Source organism: Schistocerca nitens, chromosome 8 (assembly GCF_023898315.1).
Source record: "Schistocerca nitens isolate TAMUIC-IGC-003100 chromosome 8, iqSchNite1.1, whole genome shotgun sequence".
Taxonomy (NCBI): domain Eukaryota; kingdom Metazoa; phylum Arthropoda; class Insecta; order Orthoptera; family Acrididae; genus Schistocerca; species Schistocerca nitens.
In genome coordinates this window covers 392,099,411-392,106,425 of record NC_064621.1, presented here as the reverse complement: position 1 = coordinate 392,106,425, position 7,015 = coordinate 392,099,411, and positions in this window count along the sequence as shown.

Genomic DNA, 7,015 nt, shown 5'->3' with positions numbered 1-7,015 from the left:
AACAATATTTTATTGCACAATAAACCAAAAGACTAATAAAATACAAATGATATTAGCTGCTTGCAATGAACGTAATTAAGAAAGCACAACTAATGAGAGACGATAGTTAGCGCGAGCAACAGATTTAAATGTAAACAGCAGCTCAAATTTCAGCAGAAAATCAAATAAAATAATTAAGGAAATGCTTCCAGGCAGCTACAACAAATTTTTTTTCAATTAAACCATTTGCGGACTAATTAGTTAATTTAAACGGATAAGAGGCACCAGTTTAGGAAGGACTAACAAGCAAGTATTACAATCAAATACAACTCAAACACGCGCTTACGCCGGGCAAATTGTGATAGAAATGGTGGTAACGATTACAGTTCCAACATTTGGCTGGACAAAGAGGGTGCTTGAAATTGATGAAGATGTGTAATAACACGAAATTTCCTAAGTCTGGTATCAGACGAGCTGAGACCCGTAAAGTACTAATACGTTATGCAACGAGCAAGGGAACAATTCCCAACGCAAATATCCAGTATTTGATCAATCAGAGAAGGCACTTGGACATAATGAAGATACTTACACAAAGAATAATAAAATACCTTATAACAAATTGAGCACTACACCAATATTAAAACTACTATTTTAAAAACAAACTTCAAACAGGGTAAACATGGAAGTGGCAGATACGGCCGACCAAGTCGGAGTAAGATGGTTTAGATAAACGGGCTCTTCAGGTTTAATGCCCGGTTGCTACGAGATAGAAACTCAACTGATAAGGGATGCCGTAGAAGCCAGGAGGCCGCAACGTCTCAGAGGCTACGTTGAGACGGAGAGAGCCGCGCCGCCCGCGCGCGCGCGCACGTGCACGCGCGGACAGCCTACGCCCAATGAACCGGTGGGCAATATAATATATGAGACCCCTGGGCAGCGCCCCCCAAGCGCGACGAAGAACTCGGAAAGCCGAGAGCAAACTGGCAGACATATAATTCATGCATAATAATCTTCGGACACATGGAAATACTCAAATGAAAACAAGAATCTCAATGTGAGCAAGGGGCGAAGCCCCAACCAAACAGCACATATTACAACAAGAATGCTACATTAAGAATTACTACGAAGATTAACCAGTTAAACCTACAGTAAGGTATAACAACAAGTTAGCGTAATAACCAAGATATCTACAATAGCAACTGTATTTAGAACAGTATATATTAATTTTTTTGAAAGGGGCATATCTCACTACAGCTGTTGTTGTTGTAGACTTCAGTCCTGAGACCGGTTTGATGCAGCTCTCCATGCTACTCTATCCTGTGCAAGCTTCTTCATCTCCCAGTACCTACTGCAACCTACATCCTTTTGAATCTGCTTAGTGTATTCATCTCTTGGTCTCCCTCTACGATTTTTACCCTCCACGCTGCCCTCCAATACTAGATTGGTTATCCCTTGCTGCCTCAGAACTTGTCCTACCAACCGATCCCTTCTTCTGGTCAAGTTGTGCCACAAACTTCTCCTCTCCCAAATCCTATTCAATACCTCCTCATTAGTTACGTGATCTACCCACCTAATCTTCAGCATTCTTCTGTAGCACCACATTTCGAAAGCTTCTATCCTCTTCTTGTCCAAACTCTGTATCGTCCATGTTTCACTTCCATACATGGCTACACTCCATACAAATACTTTCAGAAACGACTTCCTGACCCTTACATCGATACTCGATGTTAACAAATTTCTCTTCTTCAGAAACGCATTCCTTGCCATTGCCAGTCTACATTTTATATCCTCTCTACTTCGACCATCATCAGTTATTTTGCTCCCCTAATAGCAAAACTCCCTTACTACTGTAAGTGTCTCATTTCCTAATCTAATTCCCTCAGCATCACTCGACTTAATTCGACTACATTCCATTATCCTCCTTTTGCTTTTGTTGATGTTCATCTTATATCCTCCTTTCAAGACACTGTCCATTCCGTTTAACTGCTCTTCCAAGTCCTTTGCTGTCTCTGACAGAATTACAATGTCATCGGCGAACCTCAAACCATGGATTTTAATACCTACTCCGAATTTTTCTTTCGTTTCCTTCAGTGCTTGCTCAATATACAGATTGAATAACATCGGGGAGAGACTACAACCCTGTCTCACTCCCTTCCCAACCACTGCTTCCCTTTCATGTCCCTCGACTCTTATAACTGCCATCTGGTTTCTGTACAAATTGTAAATAGCCTTTCTCTCAATGTATTTTACCCCTGCCACCTTCAGAATTTGAAAGAGAGTATTCCAGTCAACAGTGTCAAGAGTTTTTTTCTTTAATCTAGCTTCTAAGATAAGTCTTAGGGTCAGTATTGCCTCACGTGTTCCAACATTTCTACGGAATCCAAACTGATCTTCCCCGAGGTCGGCTTCTACTAGTTTTTCCATTCGTCTGTAAAGAATTCGGTATGGAACTTAATTACCTAGGTGAACCAAGGTACACGGGTCCGCTAATGTCTGCTTACCATGGCCGCACTCAGTTTTACAGCCGTTACAGCAGTCAGAGAAGCATCAACTTCTATTACAAAGAAGACTTAATTTCGACCTCACTACTAAACGTTGCTGACTACAACGTATGACACAATTAACTTCGGGCCCGAATGGTAAATAAGCAGAAATAAATTGTAAAACACATCGGATAGGACACTCAGGTAATTTCAAACAATGGCAGAGGAAAATAAATTTAATGCTCGAGAAAAAGCGACGGAGAGCGACAGGCAATCCAGGATAGCGGGAGCAACTTCAACACGGGGGCGCATATGTTAACCAAGTAACGAGTACCTTACCACGAAAGGGCAGAACAGACGGCATCGATATATGAACAGCACTCCCAAGCCCACATCAGCAATATGCGTCCTTAATTAATCCAGAGGAAACCGGCTGCAGCGACATTGAGGCCCAAGTATTGCCGACCAACACAATTCTACCGACCACCGGCCGCTTAGACAATCGTGTGCCCCTAAGCTCCTTGAACAACCCTCCATACGTCACGTGTGCCTCTTGTCTCTCTCTCTCTCTGACAGCGACGCACTGCCTGCCCATGTGGTCAACACCAAGCTCCTAGAAACTAGAACCAAAGAGTCAACTAACAGGCGACCGAAGCCCCAACCGGCTGCTAGACAGATGCCTATCGCACGGTTAGGCTAAGATGTAAGAACCTAGAAGGAACCGACATGATTCACACAGATGCAATTTGCATTGTTTGTGGCACCCCAGTTTACAAAACACGGAGAGACCCTCTATGATCCTATTCAATGGCGGATCCAGAGCATTTTCAAATCGCGGTTAGCAGTAGTGCAGAAATTACCGACATTTTGAAATACAGCCTTTGTCTTCCATTAAGCTGGGAACAGTCTTATGTGAAGACAGACCAATTTAATCAGCATTTTTCGCAAGACAACTCATCTATGAACTACTTTGGCTGTCAGGACTACCTAACATTTGTGTCTCATTTTTCAATATATTGAGAGGAGTTAATTTCAATTTATGTCTCTTACTGAATGTTACTGAACAGTATGATCTTGCCCACTCGTCGCTAATAGTGTGCCTAAGGGAGGTAGCGTTCTCGGAATGCTATACAACAATTCAGAGAAATAACATTAGTAGTCTTATTTCTATAAAGCAGTTGATAATACTTAACTTTGGAGTCCCATCGTTGTCTCAAGTAACATGCAAACAATAATGTTCTTGCTATACACGAAGTCCAGACAAGTAACCGATAAGGATCACAACTAGTTGTTCTAGTAGCTCGCTCCGCAAATACTTTCCTCTAATGTGAGTATACTGAGGCCACCTGAGCAGCCGACGCTGGATGAAGCTGCTCTTATACTCACTTCTTTCAGATATTGCTCCTGACGCGACGCTGTCCAATTCCGCGCGCCATTGGCCGACGTTCCCTCACCGCCTTCTCTGGTCTTCCGTTCTATTTCGTTTCGGTGCTTGTGGTTACGCCAGAATAGACACTGTCCTCTTTCGTTTGATTATACGAGAGCTATTCGACTGGTCGAGAAACGGAAACCACCGAGAAAATCCGACGCAGTTTTACACAGATGTGTTTGGTATAGCCTCAAGTATGCCCGTCGATCGCGGCACGCCGCTCTTTTCAATTCTGAACTAACAATGAGTACGTAAAGATACCTGGAAGAAAGTGTCTCCCACCAAGTATGAGCGCCGGGTAAGAGATTTTGTCTGATTTCATGCAGCCAACAAAGCATAAGTGTCATGCGTTTCCTTCTTCATGACAATTCTCGGCAGCTATTTGCAGGAACAATGAATTTGCTCCTACAGCGTTTTCGATAGGAAATGTTTCATCACCCACAAGACAGCCCGTATTAGGCTCGTGCTCATTTTCATCTCTGCTCACATGAACAGTTGGTTATGAAGACAACATTCTGGCACAGACAACGAGCTGTAGATCAGCGTAGAGAATTGGTGGAAAGCACAGGCGGCTGCCTTCTGTGACGAGGGTAAAAAAAAAAAAAAAAAAAAAAATGGAAATGCCGTGTGGCTAGGGCCTCCCGTCGGGTAGACCGGTCGCCTGGTGCAAGTCTTTCAAGTTGACGCCATTTCGGCGACTTGCGCGTCGATGGGGATGAAATGATAATGATCAGGACAACACAACACCCAGCCCCTGAGCGGAGAAAATCTCCGACCCAGCCGGGAATCGAACCTGGGCCCTGAGGATTGACATTCTGTCGCGCTGACCACCCAGCTACCGGGGGCGGACTATATGACGAGGGTATTGAGAAGTTGGTGCTAGGATGTCATTGAGAAGTTGGTGCTAGGATACGGCAAAAGTCTAAATTGGCGCGGCGATTATGTAGTACCAGGACGGTAGGCACAAAACGCGGGTCGCTAGTAGCGTATGTTGTCAGCTGCTATGTTAGTGGCAAATACACATGAACGTGTCGGCTTTCGTCGTCACTACAGGTTCTGTACCTCCCTGAATAACATCTATGAGAGACGTTTTGTTGCTTGACATAAGCCGAGAAGAGCGTATTTTAGTCGGAATGTGTACAGTTCGTGGTTTAACTCAGACATGACTTTTGTCATTGACGATGGTCTTTTTCAGCGTTTGACTACAGTTTTTTATGGTTTGAGGAGTGCTGAAATCATTAATTAGTCACGCCAATTGTTACACTGTGGCATTCTGTACCTACGACATCGCATTTATATTTGCACCAGAAGAAGCAACTCAAATAGTTGCGAAATCTGTTGTGTGGGTTTATAAGTGACCTGAAAAACTACAGTTACAGGTGAGCATTGGACGTTTCATTCAGCTATATTTTAACAGGTTAAACACCTGTAATTAAAAATAATGTATGTTTTGCAAGCAATCATGCAAAACTATTTTAGCTGGTTCAAATGGCTCTGAGCACTATGGGACTTAACTGCTGTGGTCATCAGTCCCCTAGAACTTAGAACTACTTAAACCTAACTAACCTAAGGACATCACACACATCCATGCCCGAGGCAGGATTCGAACCTGCGAGCGTGGCGGTCTCGCGGTTCCAGACTGTAGCGCCTAGAACCGCATGGCCACTCGGGCCGGCCTATTTTAGCTGTTGTCCCCCCAGTTTTAAAATTATATTTCTCAATAGAGCTGCTATCATCTGTTTTGTTGGTCAAACACGCGTAGCAGGTAAAGACAACTGGTATCTCCTCCGTTTGGGGACCGAGGATCGGCAGGAAAGTGCAACTTCCTGGCTGACAGGGAAATTGTGACAGGCTTTATTTTCCCGATTTCCGTCCACTGTTGCCACAGACATGACAAAAGACAAAGTACCATACCTGCTCCAGTCACTACAGATACAGTGACCATGGCTTGACTTGACATGGTTTCATAATCACCAAATCCACTGAGCAGTCCTGTAGCAGTTACAGGAGGTTCACCCCTCTTTATTGTTGACTGCGCTTAGCTGTTCCATTAGTGGTGACAAGAGTGCTATCTGAATCCCGGTAGCCACACCGTAAAGGTCGCTGCAGAATTACTGTACAATGCTTTTAAAATTATAGAGAGAGTCCCTTTTTCTCGCTGCTTACCTATGAGGGATCAGAGCAGGTGGGTCAGTGGATACGGAAGAAGACAGGTCAGTTACATCAAGGCACGCCATCTCCTCCCACATGTCTACTCACACCAGCACTTTTGTCGGAGCTAACACCACTGTCTGCAGAAGGTCAACTGCCTATGCTGCGCAAAGGGGAAGGCAGGACCCGTGATCCGGGGGCCAAAAGTCGCTGCCTGTTGATATTACGGCCAGTGCGAGCGCGCTATCCAGCTACGAGCAGAGCGCTGAGGTCGCCAACCCAGCTGCCTCTATCTCCTTCGCCAACACCATTGCCAAAGCAGCATTCGGTGCCGCTTTCGACACCGAAATCATCGCTGATGTCATCGTGTCAGAGCAAGCTGATGGCAAGGAAACAATCACTTGGCCCTCAGAAGCGCCACTTGCAGATTCTAGTCTTGAAAACGGAAGTAGTGCCACGTTGTGATCAGCTGTTACCATTGACATAATGTACGGTAATTTGTATCAGTTGCTGACGCAGTAGCAACACAGAATGCAAAAATTAAATCTCAATGTGCAAAATTAGAAAAGTGGGTCCCTTGGTCAGATGAAAAATGAAGCCAAAGTATGTAGCTACGCACATTTTTGGAAGCGCCATGTCCCAAATTCTAGGTGCAAAATGAGAAACTGAGTTCCGAATAAGCCCAAAAGTTTCGTCACCAGTCGTGAGCATTAGAAGCAGCTGAAAAATCTTGTACAGAATACCTTCAGGCTCACAGCCACGGGTTTCACAGCCACCTAGACGCTCAAGCTTTAGATTTACAAAAACAGGGAAAGATGTGGGACCAGGTGCATGCGAGTACGAGGAAAGCTGGGAGAGTAATGAGGCGAAGCTGAATGTTATTGATGGGAAGTTTAATGGGATGGACCAACATGTTGTTACTACTGTAATTCAAATAGACAGGCAGAATGAAACGCTCGTCGTAATAAATAAC